At 41.4% G+C, this 26,151-nt stretch overlaps 2 pseudogenes; both read right to left on the bottom strand.

Moving 5' to 3' along the window:
• Positions 1 to 19,400: 19,400 nt before the first annotated feature.
• LOC122942822 lies at positions 19,401 to 19,578 on the bottom strand (annotated as a pseudogene).
• A 4,505-nt stretch (positions 19,579 to 24,083) lies between these two features.
• Positions 24,084 to 24,247, bottom strand: LOC122942858 (annotated as a pseudogene).
• Positions 24,248 to 26,151: the final 1,904 nt, after the last annotated feature.

The raw sequence follows: 26,151 nt of genomic DNA, 5'->3' as shown, positions 1-26,151 counted from the left end.
TGCAAAAAAATTATATCGCTGTTGATTGTCTTTAGGTATGCAAACAAGGCGGTCCTCCTTGTAGGCCCCTTAAGGCTCCGCACATTGAGTGAGGCTATTTAAATGGTCTTGGCCATCAGGTACAGCAATCTGATCAATCAGATATAAATCCTATAGGACTAGCGATACTTTCAGATTCCGAGAACATAATATTTATTGGATTAGACAATGTAATCTCTGGAGGTGCAATTGGTTCCGGTTGAAATCTTGGTAACATACAGTCAGTTCCATAAATATTGGGACAACGACACAATTGTAACATTTTTGGCTCTATACACCACCACAATGGATTTGAAATAAAACAAACAAGATGTGCTTTAACTGCAGACTGCTAGCTTTAATTTGAGGGTATTTACATCCAAATAAGATGAACGGTGTAGGATTTACAACAGTTTTGCCTATGTGCCTCCCACTTGTTAAGGAACCAAAAGTAATGGGACAATTAGCTTCTCAGCTGTTCCATGGCAAAGTGTGTGTTATTCTTTCATTATTCCAATTCCAGAGTTAATTTCAAGTGGACTATTTGCATTTGGAATCTGTTGCTGTCAACTATCAAGATGAGATCTAAAGAGCTGTCACTATCAGTGAAGCAAGCCATCATTAGGCTGAAAAAACAAAACAAACCCATGGCCAAAACAACTGTTTGGAACATTCTTAAGAAGAAGGAATGCATCGGTGAGCTCAGCAACACCCAAAAACCAGGAAGACCACGGAAAACAACTGTGGTGGATGACCGGAAAATTATTTCCCTGGTGAAGAAAACACCCTTCACAACAGTTGGCCAGATCAAGAACACTCTCCAGGAGGTAGGTGTATGTGTGTCAAAGTCTACAATCAAGAGAAGACTTCACCAGAGTGAATACAGAGGGTTCACCATAAGATGTAAAACATTGGTGAGCCTCAAAAACAGGAAGGCCAGATTAGAGTTTGCCAAACGATATTTAAAAAAGCCTTCACAGTTCTGGAACAACATCCTATGGACAGATGAGACCAAGATCAACTTGTACCAGAGTGATGGGAAGAGAAGAGTATGGAGAAGGAAAGGAACTACTCATGATCCTAAGCATACCACCTCATCAGTGAAGCATGGTGTGGGCATGTACAGGTCCTTCTAAAAAAATTAGCATATTGTGATAAAGTTCATTATTTTCTGTAATGTATGCGATAAACATTAGACTTTCATATATTTTAGATTCATTACACACAACTGAAGTAGTTCAAGCCTTTTATTGTTTTAATATTGATGATTTTGGCATACAGCTCATGAAAACCCAAAATTCCTATCTAAAACAATTAGCATATTTCATCCGACCAATAAAAGAAGAGTGTTTTTAATACAAAAAAGTCAACCTTCAAATAATTATGTTCAGTTATGCACTCAATACTTGGTCGGGAATCCTTTTGCAGAAATGATTGCTTCAATGCGACGTGGCATGGAGGCAATCAGCCTGTGGCACTGCTGAGGTGTTATGGAGGCCTAGGATGCTTCGATAGCAGGCCTTAAGCTCATCCAGAGTGTTGGGTCTTGCGTCTTTCAACTTTCTCTTCCCAATATCCCACCGATTCTCTATGGGGTTCAGGTCAGGAGAGTTGGCAGGGTAATACCATGGTCAGTAAACCATTTACCAGTGGTTTTGGCACTGTGAGCAGGTGCCAGGTCGTGCTGAAAAATGAAATCTTCATCTCCATAAAGCTTTTCAGCAGATGGAAGCATGAAGTGCTCCAAAATCTCCTGATAGCTAGCTGCATTGACCCTGCCCTTGATAAAACACAGTGGACCAACACCAGCAGCTGACCCAGACCATCACTGACTGTGGGTACTTGACACTGGACTTCAGGCATTTTGGCATTTCCCTCTCCCTAGTCTTCCTGCAGACTCTGGCACCTTGATTTCCGAATGACATGCAAAATTTGCTTTCATCCGAAAAAAGTACTTTGGACCACTGAGCAACAGTCCAGTGCTGCTTCTCTGTAGCCCAGGTCAGGCGCTTCTGCCGCTGTTTCTGGTTCAAAAGTGGCTTGACCTGGGGAATGCGGCACCTGTAGCCCATTTCCTGCACACGCCTGTACACTGTGGCTCTGGACGTTTCTAGTCCAGACTCAGTCCACTGCTTCCGCAGGTCCCCCAAGGTCTGGAATCGGTCCTTCTCCACAATCTTCCTCAGGGTCCGGTCACCTCTTCTCGTTGTGCAGCGTTTTCTGCCACACTTTTTCCTTCCCACAGACTTCCCACTGAGGTGCCTTGATACAGCACTCTGGGAACAGCCTATTCATTCAGAAATTTCTTTCTGTGTCTTACCCTCTTGCTTGAGGGTGTCAATGATGGCCTTCTGGACAGCAAGTCAGGTCGGCAGTCTTACCCATGATTGCGGTTTTGAGTAATGAACCAGGCTGGGAGTTTTTAAAAGCCTCAGGAATCTTTTGCAGGTGTTTAGAGTTAATTAGTTGATTCAGATGATTAGGTTAATAGCTCGTTTAGAGAACCTTTTCATGATATGCTAATTTTTTTAAATAGGAATTTGGGGTTTTCATGAGCTGTATGCCAAAATCATCAATATTAAAACAATAAAAGGCTTGAACTACTTCAGTTGTGTGTAATGAATCTAAAATATATGAAAGTCTAATGTTTATCAGTACATTACAGAAAATAATGAACTTTATCACAATATGCTAATTTTTTTAGAAGGACCTGTATGGCTGCCAATGGAACTGGATCTCTTGTATTTATTGATGATCTGACTGCTGACAAAAGCAGCAGGATGATTTCTGAAGTGTTTCGGGCAAAATTATCTGTTCATATTCAGCCAAATGCTTCAGAACTCATAGGACTGCACTTCACAGTGCAGATGCACAATGACCCAAAGCATTCTGCAAAAGCAACCAAAGAGGTTTTTAAGGGAAAAAAGTGGAATGTTATGCAATGGCAAAGTCAATCACCTGAATTCGATTGAGCATGCCTTTCACTTGCTGAAGACAAAACTGAAAAGAAAATGCCCCAAGAACAAGCAGGAACTGAAGACATTTGCAGTAGAGCCCTGGCAGAGCATCACCAGGGATGAAACCCAGAATCTGGTGATGTCCATGCATTCCAGACTTCAGACTGTAGTTGACTGCAAAGGATTTGCAACCAAGTATTAAAAAGTAAAATGTTGATTTATGATTATTATTCTGTCCCATTACTTTTGGTTCCTTAACAAGTGGGAGGCACATCTGCAAACTGTTGTAATTCCTACACTGTTCACCTGATTTGGATGTACGATCAAATTAAAGCTGACAGTCTGCAGTTAAAGCACATCTTGTTCGTTTCATTTCAAATCCATTGTGGTGGTGTATAGAGCCAAAAATGTTACAATTGTGCTGTTGTCCCAATATTTATGGACCTGACTGTATGTTACCAAGATTTCAACCGGAACCAATTGCACCTCCAGAGATTACATTGTCTGATCCAATAAATATTATGTATTTATGGACCTGACTGTAGGTTACCTTCTGACAGCTATTCCCTGCCTGATCGTCCTTCTCTGATTTCCGATTCTTTTGTTTCCCCATGTCTATTGCTTCTACTTCCCCAAGTTCCTCTTTGGGCTCCTTGATTGGAACAGGGGATTCCTACCCCACTCCAACCATCAGCCCCATTGAAGTTGATTGTTTTGGAGGATCTGCGTGGACAGGTGACTTATCAACCCCGTGGGGGGTCTTCCCTCTGCTCTCCAACAGTGGTAAGTTAATTTTCAACTACTTCCATTCGGGAGGTTGAGCTGTCTTCCCCTCTGGTTTCTGCTGATTTTTGTTCTGCTGGGATGACTGTTCTTTGTTTTGGAACCTGTTGGATTTTTACCACCTCTGCCCAAGTCCTGGATGGGTTCTTTAAAGGTCATTCTGTTACTCCACATAAACTGCATAAATATCTTTGTCACAATTGTTTGTTTCATGGTCTTTTTTAAAGCTTCTTTTACAAGTAGCAATTTCTTGTTTGCACTCATCTAAAGTATGGCCGAACACCAAGCATTTTCTGCAAAAAAACAGGCATACCAGGATACAAAATTCTGCCCCTCTCTCGACCAATAAGGACGTTTGAAGGGAGATGAGCATGTCCTCCTATTCCATCTTCATCTTCCTTTAGCTTTATAAAGAATTTATACTTGCCGGTCCATAGTCTCTCACTATTCATCACTTTATGAGAGTAGCGTATCTCTTTGCAGTGGTGCTGTAAAAAGTTAGCAAAATCATCCAATGGTATATGTGGATTGCTTATGTGGATCACCAAGGGCAATTCCTCGCTTGGAAACAGCAAGACAAAGGACAGTCCTTTTAAATCTTCATGATGCAGGTTGTTCTTGATTTTGTAGTACAGTAGATGTTATAACAAACATACTCCGAGTCCAAGATAAGGATATAGCGTCCATATGAATCTTGAAGTGCCTAATATCGATCAGGATATGTCGAACAAAGTAGCTCAGTTGGAACTTCTTTCTCAGCTCTTCATCGTCTTCGATGTCAATCCGAATGGAGTTCTTGATGAATTGTTCTCCAGATTTAGCGTAGCGCACGGTGGCCGCATACACAATATTGCTTCTGGAAAAGGGCTTCCGCCAAAGCAAAACATAGAATGTGTCGGCATTTGACCCATCTAGTCTGCTCAATATACTGAATACTAGGTATAGCCCCTGGCCCTATCTTATACGAAGGATGGCCTTATACCTATACCATGCATGCTTAAACTCCTTCACTGTATTTGCAGCTACCACTTCTGCAGGAAGGCTATTCCATGCATCCACCACTCTCTCAGTAAAGTAATACTTCCTGATAATACTTTTAAACCTTTGCCCCTCTAATTTAAAACTATGTCCTCTTGTAGCAGTTTTTCTTCTTTTAAATATTCTCTCCTCTTTTACCTTGTTGATTCACTTTATGTATTTAAAGTTTCTATCATATCCCCTCTGTCTCGTCTTTCTTCCAAGTTATACATGTTAAGGTCCTTTAATCTTTCCTGGTAAGTTTTATCCTGCAATCCATGTACTAGTTTAGTAGCTCTTCTCTGAACTCTCTACAAAGTATCAACTCGTTGCTGCCGGACTAAGCCTCTCCCCCAATAGATGCAAGGGGGTGAAGCCCAGGCCAAGGGAGAGGGTACTAGTCAGCACCTATTGGAAGATCTCCTGTCTAAGACCGAGAAGCGATACCCGGTCGGCCTCAATGACCAGGCCGATACTCCCCAATGCGACAGCTTACAGGCCCCAGACACATTCCAGGAGGCTTCTTGCTCTCAGAAACCAGGGAGAACGTGCGTCCTCCACTCTGCAATCACCATCATGCTTCTCTTCAGGTTTGCCATCTGCATAGCACCGCCCATCGGGTGCACGCCCACTTTTGGCCACGCCTTTTCTTTAGACGTGCGTCCTGGTGTCAAAGCGCATCAAACAGAAAGACAGATAGGAGGAGGGAATGGAGAAGTGAAGAGTAGTAGTAGTGAGAAAAAAAAGGGCATTGTTGATTGTGATGTCACGGCCCCATTGTTCAGTATTTCGTCAGGGCCCCTCTTGATGTCATCCAGTGACCTGACTTCCCTCCTGTGACGCATGCAGTGTTCCGTCCATTGTCCAGACAATGTAGGTCCAGCTGCTGATACATAGAAAGTGCTGGACTACTTTCTCGCCTACAAGTAATCCAGTTCAGAAAATCCACAAGAGTGAGACACAGGCATACTTTATTTTACTTAAGGACTGGAAAAGCAAAATGGTTACATCAAGCCAACTTGCTCCAAACATGTCAATTTCCAGGAACAACAGAGAATCCCATGTGCACAACAGGCCCCCACAGATATTAAACTGATGAGAACAGATTGTTTTTTTAAACCATTCAGTATGGTTGGTAATCCACAGCATGCTATAAAACTACATTACTTTCCCATGTATCTTCATGGTACATTTAAAAAAAAGAGATAATAAAGATAAAACATAAAATTATATATGCAAAAATAACAAGATGATTAAGTATAGAAAATCATATGGCACACAATAACAAGAATCCTATCAAATTATAATACAACCAACTTCTTCCATTTCTTAAATTTCCATATCCCTTCAGCATCAAAGACCTCACCCTTTCTAAGATCCCCCAGATAATAAACATATAAACGACTCATAAACACTTTAACACATTTATTCACATACCACACCTCTCTCTTGTAAACATACATGTATCTTACTTCCTTCAAGTCATCATTAGCCATAATACTCTTTTTCCCCCCCATTTAATCCAATCCCAAGCAAATCGAATGCATAGGTTAGAAAACTCAAACCAGTTAACTCCTTAATTAAACAATTGTTGAGCAAAATCACAATTCTAAAAGATATGTAAAACACTATTAGTCACCCCACAACTCTGCCTCTGACAAACATCACTCCTCACTTTATCACGCCTCTTCTGTACCTCTCTTACTGGCATCGCCCCTTGCATACTCAACCATACCATATCCCGCTGTTTGTTAGTCATTCCATCCATACTTTCTCCGACTTTGAAGTAGACAACAAATTAATATCTTAAGCTACCTCATCCTTCCTACATACATCCAAACACTTTATTTTTATTTTTTAGATCACACACACTCAAACTAGTCAAACCCTTTTTTTTCACAAAACGTTCCATACCTGTATACCACGAAGGGCAGGTAAAAGCTACTGGTTGACGCAAACTCCTTTCACACCAACCCAAATGGCACAGCAACCAACCACCCGTATACTTCAACATACCAGCGACTTTTCCACTCCCATTAAACAATCTCAAAACATTTACTATGAAATTAATTCCTAAATAAAGTTCAATATCCGGAAAATTTAAACCCCCATTCATTCTGTTTTTCAAAACAGTCATACACTTCACTCTTTCCATTTTAACCCCCCAAACAAAATACGATTAATTTTCCTTAACTCCATATTTGTAGGGGGGAATACATTCCCAACAAAAAGCAAAATAGGTAAAATAACACTTTTAATAATCAACATGTTTTCTGAAAATGTTAGACCCCTCAATTTCCACATATCCACTTTCCTTATAATCTTATTCTTTACCTCCTCCCAATTTTCATTCAATCTCTCCTCGAATTTTATACCCAAAACTTTAATACTATCTACAACTTTCACACCCATTCCAAAAGCACTTCACCTCACATTTATTCCAATTTAATCTAAAAGCAGATGCACCACAAAAAAGGTCTGTAATTAATTTGGCTCTATGCAATTCCGCTTTACTTTCACTAATCACATAAACATCATCCATATAAGGCCTCATGCACACAACCGTTGTTTTGGCCGCAGTTTTTTTGCGACTTGGATGTGGACCCATTCACGTCAATGGGGCCGCAAAAGATGCGGACAGCACTCAGTGTGCTGTCCACATCCGTTGCTCCGTTTCGTGGTCCGCAAAAAAGAATATAACCTGTCCTATTCTTGTCCATTCTGCGGACAAGAATAGGCATTTATCTCAATAGCTGTCCATGCCGTTCTGCAAATGGCGGAACGCAGTACGGACACCATCCATGTTTTGCGGATCCGCAATTTGCAGACCGCAAAACACACAACGGTCGTGTGCATATAGCCTAACCAAGAGCTTTTACACATTTCCCATCACATCCAGGAACACTGACCCCTCTCATAAATTTATATTTTCTAAACAGGCAAAATAATGGTTCTATGGCGCAGATAGAAATAGCCCATTATAGAGGGCATCCTTGCCTCACACCTGAACCAAAATCCTACCACTTTCAAACCGATTCACTAACACTCGGCTTCCAATCCCTACATACGTACAAACATATTCGGAAAACCCATCCTCTCAAGAATTCTAAACAAAAACACATGCCAAAGTCTATCAAAGGCTTTCTCAAAATCTAATGAAAGCACAATTATATTCCTTCAACTCTGCATCCCGTCCCATAAAATATCTCTTAGCAAACACAAATAAACAAAAATACTACGTTCAAGCACTCCACACACTGGCTCCTCTTGTACTACTTGATCTAAAACACCACTCATCCTTTTTGCTAACAATCTTGCATACCCTTTATAATCGACATTCAATAAAGTTATCGGTCTCCAATTATGCAAGTCATTCCTAGCCCCCTTTTTGAAAACTAAAACCACCAACCCTTCCTTCATAGTTTTGCAAATTTTTCCCCTCTTCCACATATGATTATATAACTCAAATAAATCTCTACTTAACAAACCCCAATAATTCACATAACACTCTACCGGAATCCCATCCCTCCCTGGCGTCTTATTCCTAGTCATATAAAAAATTACATCCTTAACTTCCCCTTCAGTAATATCCTTAGCTAAAGCCCCCCTATCTTCTAAATTTATTTCCCCTTCTAATATTTGTATCCTGCACTTGTGGCCCGTTGCTAATGGCGATCCCCAGCAAAATGCATACGGTGGAGGATCCCCACGGCGAACCACAAGTACCACAATAGACATCTCACACAAGGTAACAAGTGCGGATGTCATAATCAATATAACAAAACAATAACAAATGCAGGTGCACTCTGCAGTCTCACTAAACCCTCAAACTGATTTTAAAATTGAGAGATTAGTCAACATGTCCTACGGTGTAAGCCCGGGCACCACGTCAAGGTTGCTCAAGTAGCCTGGGACCTAACACTCTCCTACCTGCGCCTTTAGGGGCGATACCAGGAGCCAGTGGGCAAATTACAGGAGCATGAGGCCGACTCACAAACAGCTCACCAGTTACCTCCAGCATGTAACCATGCTTGCAATGGGAGGAGGGAGGAGTCTGCGAGTCCCACTCAAGACTGACTGATATGGCCCAGGCCTCACAGGTGCACCTAAATGTGGCCTGTAGATGGAAAACAGGCACATTTAAATTGGAGTTTATACATCTCCAGGAATCTATATATACAAACCAAAAAAGACAAGGTGGCATTAGGAGGAGGTGCTCAAACCCACATGCAGTCGTGCATATATACAGGGGAGCAAATCCTACACTTGTGGCCCGTTGCTAATGGCGATCCCCAGCAAAATGCATACGGTGGAGGATGCCCGCGGCGAACCACAAGTACCACAATAGACATCTCACACAAGGTAACAAGTGCGGATGTCATAATCAATATAACAATATAACAAAACAATAACAAATACAGGTGCACTCTGAAGTCTCACTAAACCCTCAAACTGATTTTAAAATTGAGAGATTAGTCAACATGTCCTACGGTGTAGAACATGTCTAAGCCCGGGCACCACGTCAAGGTTTCTCAAGTAGCCCGGGACCTAACACTCTCCTACCTGCGCCGTATGGGCGATACCAGGAGCCAGTGGGCAAATTACAGGAGCATGAGACCGACTCACAAACAGCTCACCAGTTACCTCCAGCATGTAACCATGCTTGCAATGGGAGGAGGGAGCAGTCTGCGAGTCCCACTCAAGACTGACTGATATGGCCCAGGCCTCACAGGTGCACCTAAATGTGGCCTGTAGATGGAAAACAGGCACATTTAAATTGGAGTTTATACACCTCCAGGCTACTTGAGAAACCTTGACGTGGTGCCCGGGCTTAGACATGTTCTACACCGTAGGACATGTTGACTAATCTCTCAATTTTAAAATCAGTTTGAGGGTTTAGTGAGACTGCAGAGTGCACCTGTATTTGTTATTGTTTTGTTATATTGGCTCTTCTAAACTCATATCTCTACACTTTTCTTTATACAATTCTTTATAAAATCCTTCTACTACATTCATGACTTCTTCACCACAGACTTCAACATCATTCGAGTCCAACACCCTATCTAAATCTCTTACTTTCATCTTTCTCCATTACATTCAATTTTGCCTGATATATATATTTTTTCCACTTTCTCTTAACAAGACACTCATTCTTTTTCTTTCTTCACACAGATTCTCATCCACATCAAAACCCAATATTCTCATTTCATACAAAAATTCCAGTCTCAAATTGCAATTATCATACCTCTTTTTCTTTCTTAACGCCCATCTATAACTCATCTTAAAAAAAACTTTTACCTTTTCTTTCACCCAGTCCCACCAATCCAATATACACTCAAACTCAAACTTTTTCCATCTCCACTCATCATATATTTTTTAAAAATGTTCTCTTAACATCACATCATCCAACATACTTACATTTTTTTCCATACTCTTCCATATTTCCTTACACCCTCCGCTTCCAATACACAATGCAAACACTCATGGTCATAAAACCCCACCCGAGATTGAGAATAACTTTTAACAAAAAAACTTTTTGAAACAAAAATGTAATCCAAACGGGAATGTATTCTTCCCCTATCTGCTTGATAATTTGCAGGCACTGGATCAATCTTGCAAATTTTAACAGCATCCCTCAAAGCATTATCTTGCATACTTTGCAAAAAGATTCCACTAGTAACATCCATTTTAACCCCTTGTAAGTAGCAATTTATATCCCCCACAATAATACATGGAATTCTGCCTGGCAAAAAAAGATAGATTTCTTTCAAATAACTCTTTCCTCAAGTTTTTATCAGTAGGAACATAAATATTGTTAACTATAAAACAAAAATCCTTAACTTTAACATAAATCATTAGGCATCGTCCGGGTTCTATCACCACGTATCTATCAATAACTAATGACTTATTTTTAAATAGTATACCAATTCCATCATTTTTGTTTGAGGAAGAAGCAGACCAAAGAGATTCCCCCAATGACCATTCAGATTTATGAGGAATTTCTGTTAACCTACATTCTTGAAGACAAAAAGGTCCCCAGACCTAGAAGCAATGTCCTCTAGTATAGCAGATCTTCTTGCTTTGTCTTTACATACCCTCACATTGAGGGAGCTCACAGAAAACTTAAAGAGGAGAAAAAATGTATAAAGAAAAACATAACATTTATGAATTAGGCTGCATCTGCATTACCTGCCCCATCTGATCCACCTGTTCATCAATCAAATTAGGTGAAGAAGCCACACTCATGGGACTCAATAAATCAACTGCCATGCCCAATATAGAAAAAGCAGGTGGAGGTTGCCCACATGGAGGGGTACCAACCCCAAAGGACTCTATGACAGGCTATCTTTTAGCTAGTTTAGCAGACACCTTATTCCAACCCTCCTCTTCTGAATTTTCTTCACCAAAGGTACCTCCAGAACCCTCTGGAATAACTGGCTCCTCTAGGAGTACGCAAGGGGGAGGGACATCCTGTCCCTGCTGGTTTCCGCCTGCCGCTTCCATAGGTTCAGGCTCCTGACTCTGACTCTGTATATGCTCAACAATACTCGGCTGGATTTCCCCTGGCAACACTTCTGCACAATAGGCATCATAATTCCCATCAGGCCTACTCTGTTTCCACCATTTTTCAATCAGCTTTGTGGTTTTACTCAAAGCTTCTACATAAGTATGACCGTGTATCAACATTTTTGGACAGTTTTTATCACATTCTCCTGCCATATGGTTCACCACAGTTTTGGTAACATTGACCCACAGTACACTCATCTGCCACATGGCCAAAGTTAAAGCATTTCCTGCAGTTTTTAGGCTGACCTTCATAATATAAGTAACCTCTGTAGCCTCCGATTGTGAAATTTGAAGGCGGGTGTTTCACACCCCCAATGCCATCAGGCGAGAATGATAATCTTACCCGTTGCAATGCCCCACCTATCAATGCCCCACCTATCAAGCTTGTAGAAAACCATAATTAGACTTACCGGTAATTTTGTTTCCTTGAATCCACCATGACGGCTACCATGGAGAGATGCCCCTTGACCTCTATAGGGGCAGGAACACAGAAAGTTTAAAAGGCCACCACCCACTCTCACCCTCAGTGTTTACAGATTACCAAAGTAGGTGCAGCCTAATGAATATTACTTCATAGTCTCTGACAAAATTTACCCAGGGTGGGAATATCTGAGCTGTCATGGTGGATTCAAGGAAACAAAATTACCGGTAAGTCTAATTACGGTTTTCCTTATCATCCACCATGACGGCTACCAGATTACTAGGTAGAGGGGGGAATCGCTGCTTGCAGAATTTTACGACCGAAGGTCAGGTCTGCACTGGCTGAAACATCCAGACGATAGTGTTTTATGAAAGTATTTATACTAGACCAAGTGGCCGCTTTGCATATGGTATCTAGTGAAACACCGGCCTTCTCTGCCCAGGAGGAGGCCATAGCCCTAGTGGAATGGGCTCTAATGTTGGTTGGGCTATTCAGGCCCTCCATGGGGTAGCCGCATGAGATGGTAGATTTAATCCATCTACCGATGGAGGCCTTTGACACTTTTTTTTTCCTTGGTTCTCACCGGCGAACTGGACTAGGAGGTTATTGTCTTTCCTAAATTCTTTAGTAGCGGCCAAGTATAACACAATGGTGTCTCGTACATCAAGGAGATGGAAGGACATCTGGAGGAAAAGATGGTAAAATAATTTCTTGATCCCTGTGGAAGTTTGATACGACCTTGGGGAGAAATCCGTGATCTAATTTTAGAACTATCCTATCTGGAAAAACTGAGAGGTAAGGTTCTTTACATGAGAGGGCCTGGATTTCCCCTAGGCGTCTGGCTGATGTAATGGCGATCAGAAAAGACGCTTTGTATGATAGATGTTTTAATGAGATGTCTGACAAAGGAGTGAACGGGGGTTTTGTCAGTCCTCTTAATACCAGATTTAAGTCCCATTGTGGTACTGTATTCGTAAGGGATGGTCTTATTCTGGAAGCTGCTCTCATGAAACGTTTAATCCACCTGTGATTTGGTCAGAATCATAGAATGCTGCTAGGGCTGATATTTGCACCTTTAATGTGTTAGGTTTAAGCCCCATGTCTAGGCCATTTTGGAGAAAAACTAGAATTTTCTGGATGCAGGGTGGTTATTTGTTAGGGCAGGTATCCCCTAGCCAGGAACAGTACCTTTTCCATATTTTTATATATATGGCCGTGGTTACTTTTTTACGGCTCAATTTTAGGGTATTGATAACTTTCCCTGAGAGACCTTTACTTTTCAGGATCCAGGCTGAAAGATGGAACAGGCTGGGGTTCTGATGACTGATTGGGCCCTGTGACAGCAGGTTCGGCTGGTATGGGATTTCCCATGGTTCCTCTAAGGCTAGGTCTTTTAGGATAGAGAACCAGCTTCTTATCGGCCAGAATGGGATCACCAGTATTACTGTTGTTGGATCCCTCTGGATTTTTTCAAGTACCCTGGGGATTATGGACCAGGGAGGAAAAGCGTATGCCAGGTTCCATGTCCACCTGGTTGAGAACGCATCGATTGCCCACGGTCGGTCTCTGGGATTCAGGGAGCAGAAGCTTTTGACGCAAACAAATCTATTTGATGAGTTCCCCACTTTTCGCAAATTTTTAGGAAAGCATCCTGGCACAGGGACCACTCTCCCTGATCTATACTTTTCCTGCTCAGGTAGTCTGCTTCTAGGTTTTCTGAGCCCTTTAAGTGGACTGCCGTTATTGATAAGGACATATTCTTCTGCCCACTGGAAAATTAGTTCTGCCAGTCGGATTAAACCTTGGGATTATGTGCCGCCCTGGTATTTTAAGTAGGCTACTGTTGTCGTATTGTCCGAAAATACTTTTAGGTGTTTCTTTAGAAGTTGGCTTTGGGCTACTTTTAAGGTTTCCCACACTGCACGCAGTTCTCTGTAATTTGAAGATTTCGTACTTACTGCGTCTGACCATTTGCCTTGCCAATTTGAGGAGTCTGCTTGCGTCCGTTATGATTTTGACCTCTGGGTTTGTTTCCCAGGTTACGTGATTTAACAAGTTTTTTCTTACATTCCACCAGTTTAGATCTAATTTTACGCGGTGTGGAATTAATATTTTCCTGTCCAGTGAGGACTGTCTTTCCGTCCCAATTTCTTAAGATCCAAGCCTGCATTGTTCTGGAGTGGGCTTGGCCCAAGCCAACGTAGTGATACATGATGTCATGGATCCCAGAATGCTCATTGCTTCTCTTATCGAGCACTTTTTCTGAGCCTGAAATTTTTGTACTCTCTCCCTGAAAGCCACCAGTTTTATTATGGGGAGGGATGATGACTGAGTCACAAAAGTACTCCCAGAAATTTTATTTGGGTGTTTGGAGTTAAACATGATTTTTTTTTATTATCCAGTCCAGTTTTGACATTTCTTGTAAGACATATTCGGTTATATTGTGTGTCTCTGTTGATGAGTCTCCTACGATGAGAAAGTCGTCTAGGTAGGGACATTTTTTTTACTTTCTTTAGTCTGAGAAAAGCGGTCAATTCTACCACAATTTTCGTAAATACCCTGGGGGCGGAGGAGATGCTGCAGGGTAAAGCTATAAACTGAAAGTGGTTGATGTATGGGGACGTGATAATACGCGTCTTTTAGGTCTATGGACGTCATGTATGAACCTTTTTTGATTAGTGGAATGATGGAGGAAATGGACTCCATTTTTAATTTCCGGTATAATATGTGTTGATTTAACCCTTTTAACTTTATTATAGTACGGGAGGATCCGTCTGGTTTCTGGACCAGAAATTGTCTTGGTCCCCACCCTCTTTCTGGGGTGGGGACCTCCATTATCACGCCTGCTGATTTTAAATCTAGGACTCCCTGACAGATATTTTTTGCAATGTTTTGGGGTTGTGAGAAGTTAACTGAAACCTTCTTGGGGGGATTGAGGAAAGCTCTATACAATATACGTTCTGGATTAAGTTTATGACCCAAGGATTCTGGGTCACTTCCTTCCAAGGTAACAGAAATTTCCTCAATCTGCCCACTACTTTGGCGTCATAGTTTGTCGGTTTGTTTATTCTGGGGGTTGAGGAGGAACCCTCTGCCTTTGCCCCCTTTGGGATAACTCCAGTGACCCGTTTTACCTTTGCCCTTATATGATTTAGACTGAGAGGAATAGGGACGAAAGGGTTTTTTCTTTTCCTCTTCAGGAAAAACCTTTTTTTGTGTCTGCTGCCTTTTCCAGTATTGTGTCCAAAACAGGGCCAAACACATATTCGCCGGAGAAGGCAATAGAGCAGAGTTTTGCTTTAGATGTTCTATCTCCTCCCCAGGATTTAACCCATAAGGCGCGACGTGCGGCGTTAGATAGAGCTGCATCCTTGGCAGCAAAACGGACGGATTCTGCGGAGGTGTACGCTAAAAAGGCAGTGGCAGACCTCAGTAAGGGAATTAACATACTAACATAGTACATAAGGCTGAAAAAAGACATTTGTCCATCCAGTTCGGCCTGTCATCCTGCAAGTTGATCCAGAGGAAGGCAAAAAAAACCTGTGAGGTAGAAGCCAATTTTCTTCACTTTAGGGGAATAAAAATTCCTTCCCGACTCCAATCAGGCAATCAGAATAAATCCTTGGATCAACTCTCTAGTAGCTATATCCTGTAATATTATTACACTCCAGAAATACATCCAGGCCCCTCTTGAATTCCTTTATTGTACTCACCATCACCACCTCCTCAGGCAGAGAGTTCCATAGTCTCACTGCTCTTACCGTTAAGAATCCTCTTCTATGTTTGTGTACAAACCTTCTTTTCTCCAGACGCAGAGGATGTCCCCTCGTCACAGTCACAGTCCTGGGAATGAATAGATGATGGGATAGATCGCTGTACTGTCCCCTGATATATTTATACATATTAATTAGATCTCCTCTCAGTCGTCTTTTTTCTAAAGTGAATAACCCTAATTTTGATAATCTTTCAGGGTACTGTAGTTGCACCATTCCAGTTATTACTTTAGTTGCCCTCCTCTGGACCCTCTCCAGCTCTGCTATGTCTGCCTTGTTTACAGGAGCCCAGAACTGTACACAGTACTCCATGTGTGGTCTGACTAGCGATTTGTAAAGTGGTAGAACTATGTTCTCATCACGGGCATCTATGCCCCTTGTGATGCAACCCATTATCTTATTGCCTTGGCAGCAGCTGCCTGACACTGGTTTTTGCAGCTTAGTTTGCTGTTTATTAAAATTCCTAGATCCTTTTCCATGTCAGTGTTACCGAGTGTTTTACCATTTAGTATGTACGGGTGACTTGCATTATTTATTCCCATGTGCATAACTTTACATTTGTCAGTGTTAAACCTCCAATCTATCCAGATCGCTCTGTAGTAGTATACTGTCCTCTTCAGTGTTAATTACTTTACACAGTTTAGTGTCATCTGCGAAAATTGATATTTTACTATGCAAGCCTTCTACAAGATCATTAATAAATATATTGAAGAGAATAGGGCCCAATACTGACCCCTGAGGTACTCCACTAGTGACAGTGACCCAATCTGAGTATGTACCATTAATAACCACCCTCTGTTTTCTATCATTGAGCCAATTACTTACCCACTTACAGACGTTTTCTCCCAGTCCGAGCATCCTCATTTTATATACTAACCTTTTATGTGGTACAGTGTCAAATGCTTTAGAGAAGTCCAGATACACGACATCCATTGATTCGCCGCTGTCAAGTCTAGAACTTACCTCCTCATAGAAACTGATTAAATTTGTTTGACATGACCGATCCCTCACGAAGCCATGCTGATATGGCGTTATTTGCTTATTTCCGTTAAGATGCTCTAACATAGCATCTCTCAGAAAACCTTCAAACTGTTTACCCACAACAGATGTTAAACTTACCGGCCTATAGTTTCCAGGCTCTGTTTTTGGACCCTTTTTGAATATTGGCACCACATTTGCCATGCGCCAATCCTGTGGGACATTCCCTGTCAATATAGAATCTGCAAATATCAGAAATAAGGGTCTGGCTATGACATTACTTAATTCCCTTAGGATACGGGGGTGTATGCCATCCGGCCCTGGCGATTTGTCTATTTTAATCTTTTTAAGTCGCTGTTGTACTTCTTCCTGGGTCAGACAGGACACTTTTAATGGGGAATTTATTTTTACATTCTGCATGTCATCTGACAGTTTATTTTCCTCAGTGAATACATTGGAGAAAAATATATTTAACAGCTTTAAACCAAAAATTTTCTCCCTAGGGGTTTTATTTTGTATGTGGTTTTCAAGCTCATTTAGCCAGATATACATAGTTCTGGCGACAGATGTGGCGGCAATGTTGGTATTGATACCATACATAGAAGCCTCCCAACATTTGCGTAGCAGGGTATTGGCTCGGGGAATTGAGAGGAGTCCTCGAAGGGTAAGGAAGTCTTTTTTACCACTTTAGCGACTTGTAGGTCAATTTTTGGTGTCTTATTAAATATTTTTGTTTCTGTTGGGTCAAACCACCTTTGTTTAAATTCCCTGGAGACTCCTAGTCTTTTTTCAGGATCACTCCATTCGTCCAATATCATATCTCTAATGTTCTCGTTCACAGGGAAAACTTTAGATATTTTTGCTCTGAGCCCCCCAAACATTTCGTCCTGAACCGATTTAGGTTTCTGGACGTCCTCTATGCCCATAGTAGACCATACAGCTTCCAATAGGTCTTCAATTTCCGCGGATGAGAAGAAAATTTTTCTATCATCCTCAACAATTTCACCTTCCGACAGACTGTCATCACCATCAGTTGGTCTAAGTTCGAAAGGGCCCAAGTCCATGTCCTCTGCATCAGAGGAGGATGGAATTTAAATTTTTGTTTTTTTTGGTGGAGGTACGGAAACAGATTTAAGAGAGGCCAGCGAGGATTTGATTTCACTTTGTATCATCAATTTAACCACCATTAGGATGGACGGCTGTTCCTCTTTCACTAGGGCATAAATACATGGCTGGCAGAGTTTTTCAGTATAACCTTCCTGCAGCCTTTTAGCACAAGTAGCACATCTTGTGTTGCTGGCTTTGATCTTTGCCGTTGCTCCCTATAAAAGAGGAGCAACTATACATTAGCCCAGTATTTGCATATAAAAGACAGGATACATTTGTTTCATGTCCCCCACAGGGTAACTCACAGTTAGAGTGGCCGAGGGGAGTTCCGCCTGATCCATGGTGCTTACTGGGGTGTCCGGAATAGACATGTTCTCCAACAGGGAGGACTCACAGTGGAGGCAGCATAATTTGAAAGTGACGCTTTTCATCAGGCCGAGCGGCGTCTGACGTCATCACAGTGCTCCTGGCATGCGCACGCTCCACTGTCATCTAGCTCCGTCCCCACCTGGAAGTGTTCAAGTGCGTGGCCAGCGGCAATAGTGATGCCAGCGTGCAGCTTCCTCATAGTGAAGGGAAGGAAGACCCCAGGTTCTCAGTGGAGGGAAAGCAGGCCCCCAAGCTAAGGACGAGTTACCTCCCCGTGCTCCACCTCTGCCCAGCATTGGAATGAACCGCAGGAGGGCCGAGGGAGTTCAGGGTGATTTCTTCAGGTGTATACAGGTACCCATAACCATCCTGCTGGAGGTGCTCTGTGTAGGTGCTCCATAGGGACAGGAAAACACTGAGGGTGAGAGTGGGTGGTGGTCTTTTAAACTCTGTGTTCCTGCCCCTATAGAGGTCAAGGGTCATCTCTCCATGGTAGCCGTCATGGTGGATGATAAGGAAAATTGTAATAAAAATGCACGTACCAAGTCCATTGGCGTAAACGGGTTAAAGAGATGAACGGTCACAGTTATTTCTTCCATCAGTTAGGCTGGGAATATCGAAAACTTGTGCATTATAGATGACGAATCCTCCTGCTTCAGAGTCTTTATTTTTTCCTAAAGATTACAGCAAATTCCTTCTTCTGCAAGAGTTAAGTCAAAGCTGCCTAACTTCGGAAAATCCTGTAAACAGAGGATATACGATAGATCCAGCTTCAGCATCTTGATGATCACTTTTTCAATCACTGTTTGTCTTCCAATTTGCGGGATAAACTCTGGCAACACTAGGAAACAAAGTGTGTTCTTCACACCTTGCAGCTCCATTTCTGAAAAAAAGAAACGGATCATTGCCTCTAGGTTCCCCGGGACTAAGCCGCTCCCCAATGGCAACAGGGAGGTAGAACGCGGGCTATGAACAAGCGTCCTCCTCCCAGGCCGAGGAGACGGGTACCCAGGGACTCTCAGCTGGAAACAGGTGTATTCCTACACTTGATCAAGCCAAAAGGCAGAGAAGCGATACCCGGTTGGAGCTTCCTAATGCAGAACACTTCTCAAGGCGACAGCCTACAGGCCCCAGGAGGTCCAAACACTTCATGCAGTTGATAATCCAATTAATCCATCAGTCTTAATTGGATTTGGGGTGTGAGGAGACTGGGCAGGTGCTGGAACAAACCAACAGCTGCTGCATTAGGAGATTGACAGACTAGATGCAAGCAAGCAGCACAGCACTGGGCAGGCAGAGAGAGGAAAAGCTGAAGTGCAGACTGAGGCAGGACACAACTTTCCACTTGCTTGTTGGAAGTAGGAAGGATTCTTGCAATCAATTCATTCTGTGTTTTGATACTAGATTAGGAAGGGGTGCATCAGTCCTGGAGGTACTGCAATACCAGGTCAATACATAGAGTGGACAGAGCAAGCTCTTTTTCCATCTCCCTGGTTGAAAAATCCATTTAATATATGGTCTCCAGATAGGGGACGTCTCAGATATTAAACTGATGATGACAGATTTTGCATTTATATTTATAAAGTGTCAGTGTATTTGTTTTTCACTGTAATTTTGTTTCTCTCTCTCTTTCTTTAGTTAAAACTGCATGGATTCCATAAAATACGACTTCATAAGATAAAAAGCTAAGACCAGTTAAAAATTTAAAAATTCACCACACTCCTTCCATATGTTTTGTGCAAAACCGCAATTCCAAAAGATGTGCAAACTTGACTCAATATAGCAGCAATTTCTTCTTGGGCATGTTTGCATATTACTTTGCCCTTTTCTAAATTGAAATTCCCTTGTAGGTAGACAGTCACGCACAATCATTTATATGATATCTTTATGTTAGTTGGTTAAGTAGGGCTGGTTAACTTTCTTCCAGATCTCAGCACTTTTGTTAAAAGTAAAGTTTTTAATCGGGGTCATATTTTTCTTTTTCCTTATTTCTAGCAGCAGATGTCTTGGATTCCTTAAAATTACAGCCTCAGAGAACAACTCCTGAGAGCAACTGCACCTTTTCTGTTTGAAAACCATTTACTAAAAGAGTCTTTGCATGAAAGTTGGATTTGTTCTATAAAGATGTCAGGAAAGCCCATTTTCTTTAAAACCGACCATAAAAACACATGCGACACTCTATCGAATGCCTTTTGAAAGTCAAGAGATAAAATAGCTATGTCTTGCTTCCTCTCTTGCTGGTACCATAGAATGTCTTTGACAATATTCAGGTGCTCACTAATGCTTCTTCCAGGCACCGCACACACTTATGTCTTTATAAATAATAGATGATAAAAACCTCTTTAAAACGATTCACAAGAATTTTGGACATGATCTTATAGTCAGTGTTTAAAAGCGTGATAGATCTCCAGTTAGAAAGCTTTATCTTATCACCTTTCTTAAAAATTAGAGACACTAGTCCACTTCGCCAAGATGTCGGCAGACCTTCAGTTTTAAAAGCTTCTAAAAACACGTAATATAAGTCCATCTTTAAAATGTTCCAAAACTCCTTATAAAAGTCAGCAGGGAGGCCATCTGATCCAGTGGCCTTCCCAGATGCGAGGCTATGAAGAGCGATGTCAATTTCATCTATAGATGTTTCTGTTATCAGCTTTTCTTGTTCATTTTTTGATAAGGTGCTGGGTAGTGCATTCAGTGAATTTTCAGTGAAACAGTCATCTATTTGATTGTGGTTAAAAATATCTTGATAAAAGTTAAAAGTTTTCTCCAACATACCATTGATGGTTGTTTCGCCCTCAAGCTCTGTGGTTATTTCTCAGATTTTTGTTGTCTCTTTAAAAAGAAACAAGCATTTTTAGTTCTTTTCCAGAGCTCAGATTTTGGCGCCATATATTATTTATTTCTCTTTATTCTCAATATGTTGTTGGAGCTTTTCTTTTTTTTTAGATCTTCCATATCGACACCAATGTTTTTAAACCTGTAGAATGTCTGAAGTTGTGTATTTAGATCTTTAAAGGTCTTAGATTTTTCTTCAGCAAGCTGAACACTTTTCCAGATAAAGAAATCCTTTATTTTCTGTTTGCAGTGTTCCCACCATGTTAAAGCAGATTTAAATTGATTTTAATTTTTTGGGAGTGGTTTGTAGAATTGCAGAAAATCTATTCTTATTGCAGTGTTGTGTAGAAGTGACGTATTGAGCCTCCAGGCTTCTCTGGCTTTGAGGAGACCGGGATTTTCAGTTGAGTGTGTAATAGCTGATGATCTAAGAAGATGTTAGATTCAAGTGATGTGGCAATGGGAATCATCCTTTTCGTTGACAAGATAAAGTCAATGCGAGACTTGACAGATGAATTTTCCAGGCATAACCTGGCTCAGAGGGATGTAGCTTTTTCCATGCGTCAATAAATCTGAAATCGATAAACAGGTCTTTTAGTTGTTTCTCAGTTTTATCCTTTCTGGGTCAACCAGAGCTCCTCTCTTCTCCAGATATGACACAATTAAAGTCTCCTGCAACAACAATTTCTGTAGGCCCAGGTATATAATATTGTATCGTCTCAAGCAGATTTGACCTTTACTCTTTTACGGGGGAGGCGTAAATATTGACCAAACGAAAGTCCACTCCAAGTTAACTAATGCTGGCCAGTAGCGCTCTCCCAGGTATTACCTCTGTGACGGTGTTGATCTTAAAGTCCTATGATTTAAAAAGAGGATGCCGATACCACACGATTTTGTTTAATTTCCACCTGACCAAATGGATTCTCCCATCTTCCAATCTTTTCAAAGGTAAGAATAATTCACATCATGTGGGATTCCACATTCTTGTAGAAAGATAATGTCTGTCTTCAGAGTGGACAAATAATCAAATAAAGCACCCCTTCTGGTAGGGCCCTTCAAGCTCCTCACATTGAGAGAGGAAATGCCTATGGTGTTGTTCATTCACCTTTTGTAGGTTCAGGCGGAAGAATCAGATTCAGACAGATAGCATTGGGCTGTCTATGATGTCGGCAGGGTTGGACAGGGAAGGCTTATCTGGAGGCACCAGAGGTCCTTGGACGTAGGATGACATCATTTTCACAGAAGAAACAGCTCCTTGTTCTCTAGCCTCTTGGTCTCCTGACTTCCTCTTCCTAACGGCGTCAGTCTCTATTGCATCTTCACCAGGGACTGGACCCTCAGCCGCTGCAGAAGGAGTCTCCTCCACAATGACTCCAGATCCCCCTGGCTCCACAAGGTCGTCAAGGTTCTGTCCGTCAGGGCAGTCACCCCAGCTTTCTGGAACTATGACTGGTTCAGGATTAGAAGCCTGGTCTGCCTCCGGAGCAGGGGCTGACCAGGCCTTCCCCTGGCTACAGTAGCAAAGGTTCTTTAAAGCCTGCAGTCCTTGAATGCATGCCCGATTTCTCCACAAACATTACATTTTCTTTCATTCGGGCAAGTGGCAGTTGATTGCCCCTTTTGGTAGCATTTCTTACAAATAGGTGATGCCTCTGGGCAATCTTCTTGGTTATGTCCAAATGTATAACATTTCCTACAGAAGATGGGCACCCCTCCATAGAAAAGCCTTCCTCTGTCTTTCCCTATCATGAAGGTAGACGGGGGATGATGGATGCCTCGAAATCCATTTGGGTCTTCTAGGAGTCTGACCACAAAGCGATATTTCCCAGTCCATAGGTCCTCCGAGTTCATGATCTTTACTCCTTTCACAATAGTGGTATGCTTGCTTAAGAAGGAGGTAATGGCCTTTAGCAAAACAAAAGGGTTCCCTATATGAACTGTTATCACTTTTTCTTCTTCATCAAAGAGGGAAACAAAATGAAGTCCTTTGAGCTCTTCATGACAAATATTTCTCACAATGCTTCGATAGAAGGACTTGGTTGCAGAGATGTTTGCGAAAGTCAGGGTAAACCTCTGGCAAGCCTCTTGGAGAGCCAAGACATCTTCCTTGCGAGCCTCCAGGACACCAAACAGGATAACTCAAACCAGGTGCTTTAAGGTCATCTTTTCTTTTGTGTCTTCTTCAACGGTGATCAGGAAACTGTGACGGATTTTAGTCTCGTCCAAAACATATCTTATTGAAGTGGTCGGGATTGCAGAAAACGCCATGGATATCTTATGCCACCAGGCCGAGGGTACAAGAGTCCTACACGACTGCCTCTTTGGCCAGACACTTTGATCTAACCAAGAAGCGATACCCAGTCGGCCTCGACGACCAGGCCGCTGCTCCACAATGCAGAACACTTCTCAAGGCGACAGCCTACAGGCCCCAGCCACAGTCCAGGAAGCTTCTTGCTCTCACAAACCACAACTTGTGTCCTCGGCTCAGCAATCACCATCATGCTCCTCTTCGTGTTCGCAATCTGTATAGCACCGCCCACTTTTGGCCACGCACATCCTGGTGTCAAAGCATGCCAAGTAGAAAGACAGATAGGAGGAGGGAATGGAGAAGTAGTGAAGAGTAGTGAGAGAGATGGAAAAAAATAAAAAGGGGGCATTGTTGATTGTGATGTCAGGGCCCCTTGTGACGTCATCCAGTGACCTGACCTTACTTGACCCCTGAACAGCCTCCTGTAACACGTGCAGTGTTCCGTCCATTGTCCAGACAAGGTAGGTGCAGATGCTGCTGATACATAGAAAGTGCTGTATTACTTTCTAGCTTCCAAGTAATCCAGTTCAGAAGATCCACAAGAGGGAGACACAGGCATACTTTACTTACTAAAGCACTGGAAAAGCAAAATGGTTACATCCAGCCAAATTGCTCCAAACGTGTCAATTCCTGGAACAACTTAGGATCCCATGTGCACAACGGGCCAAACACTTCATTCAGTTGATAAGCCAATTAATCCATCAGTCTTAATTGGATTTGGGGTGTGAGGAGACTGGGCGGGTGGGTGCCGGAACAAACCTACAGCTGCTGCATTAAGAGATTGACAGACTAGATGAAGGTACACAGCAAGCAGCATAGCACTGGGCAGAGAGAGTAAAAGCTGAAGTGCAGACTAAGGCAGGACACACACAACTTTCTACTTGCTTGCTGTAAGTAGGAAGGATGCTTGCAATCAATTTCATTCCGTTTTTTTTTTATACTGGATTAGGAAGGGGTGCACCGGTCCTGGAGGTACTGCAATACCAGGTCAATGCGTGGCATGGACAGAGAAAAATCCATTTAATATATGGTCCCCAGATAGGGGACGTATCTGATATTAAACTGATATCAGATTATTATTATTTTTTTAAACCTCTCAAAGTATCAAAGCTCTCATTATGTTGTTTCTTTGTTTTCTCAAAAAACACCAAAGACTGCTTTGTACCTCATCATCGTGTTTTTTCTAATTTTTATTATACATATATATATATTTTTTTTTTAAACCAAATTAAAAAAATCAAAACTCAAGCCTAATTGCACTTAATCAGAAACCTCAATTTTTTATGCTTCCAAATCCCCTCACTATCTATACCACCACCGTATTTCTTATCCCAACAATATATAGTGTACAACCTAGATAATATCAATCTCATACATCCTTTCACTAGCAGCAACTCTGTTTTGAACACCCATAAATTCCTCACATCCCACAAACTTTCCATTACGCTTACCATTATGAACCACAACAACCTTGTATTCTGTTTTCCACTTGCTCCAATTCCAAACATAGCTATTCTTCAATCCATACACTTTACTCCCGTCAATTCTTTAACCATACTTCCCATACCTTTCCATACTTGCCGTGCATACTTATAATTCCAAAACAAATGCCTCACACTCTCACTCATCACCCACATCCTTCTCTCGGGCAACACTCTGACTTAATTAAGTCTCTCTTTTTCTGGACTTCTCTGACAGGCAAAACATTCTTCAAAGCCATCCACACTACATCCTTCTGTCTGTTGGACACACCCTTTATTAACAATTTCTTCCACACATTTTCAGCATCATTTAACGTCAAACCTGAAATATCACAAACAATTTCATTCATTATAACCTTTTTATTTTTAAAACCATCCATCTCAATAGCTAGCAAATAATATTTTATAAACTTCTCTATCATCATATACCACCCAGGACACTTAAACGCAATTGCTACCCTCGCATCTCTTTTTCTCCACCTCAATCCATACAGCCATATATCTCATCAAATATGCACATTTATTCTCTCTCATTCAATAATACAAACATTCTAATATAAGATATTCCTAAAAAAACCTCAAAATTAGGAAAACCTAGACCTCCCTTTTCTCTTGATTTATACACCTGCTCTCTTTTTAATTTCTCCATTTTACTACCCCACAATTCTCCATCTTTATCCATTCATTGGAAATACACTAAACACAAACCATACCAATGGTAAAATTACCGATTTTAAAATCAATATTTTCCCAAACAAACTTAAATCTCTCAACCTCCAAAAATTTGTCTTCCTTTCAATCTTCTTACCACATTTATCCCAACTTTCATTCCCTTTCAAATCATACCCAACACTTTAATTACTCCATGCTCATATTTTACATCCTCTAATCTCACTTGACAATCACAAAACATTTGAACGAACATTTACTCCAATGCACCTTAAAACCAGATGCCCCACAAAAAAAAATCTAAGAGCAATCTACCCCTCCTCATTGCCGCCACACTATCAGTCAAAATTACTACATTATCCATATAACCCAAGATATTCACATACCTACCCCTACTTCCCGGAACTAACATACCTCTTCTAACCAAGCACATCAACACTTCGATTACACTTATAAATAAGACAGAAGACATAGGACATCCCTGTCCTACACCCGACTGCACACATATTTTCTTACTCAAAATCCCATTCACTAAAATTTCACTACATACTCCATCATATAAACTCTTCAGGATATCCCATTATTTTCAATACATTAAACATAAACTCATGTGACACTCGATCAAAAGCTTTCTCAAAAATCAATCATGAGCAACATACACTTTTGTTTCCTATCCATACAATCTCCAATTATACAGTCCTAATCAAAAGTTTAAGACCACTTGAAAAATTTAAAAAAAATCATATTTAGCATGGCTTGATCTTAACAAGGTTCAACATGCAACAAGAAGAAATGGGAGTGAGACAAAACATTTTTTGAGCATTCAATTTAATGAAAACAACGAATAAACTGAAACAGGTTGTTTTTC

The sequence above is a fragment of the Bufo gargarizans genome, chromosome 6 (genome assembly GCF_014858855.1).
Source record: "Bufo gargarizans isolate SCDJY-AF-19 chromosome 6, ASM1485885v1, whole genome shotgun sequence".
Classification (NCBI taxonomy): domain Eukaryota; kingdom Metazoa; phylum Chordata; class Amphibia; order Anura; family Bufonidae; genus Bufo; species Bufo gargarizans.
The sequence above is the reverse complement of the archived record's forward strand: the minus strand, read 5'-3'. Positions and strand labels throughout refer to the sequence as shown.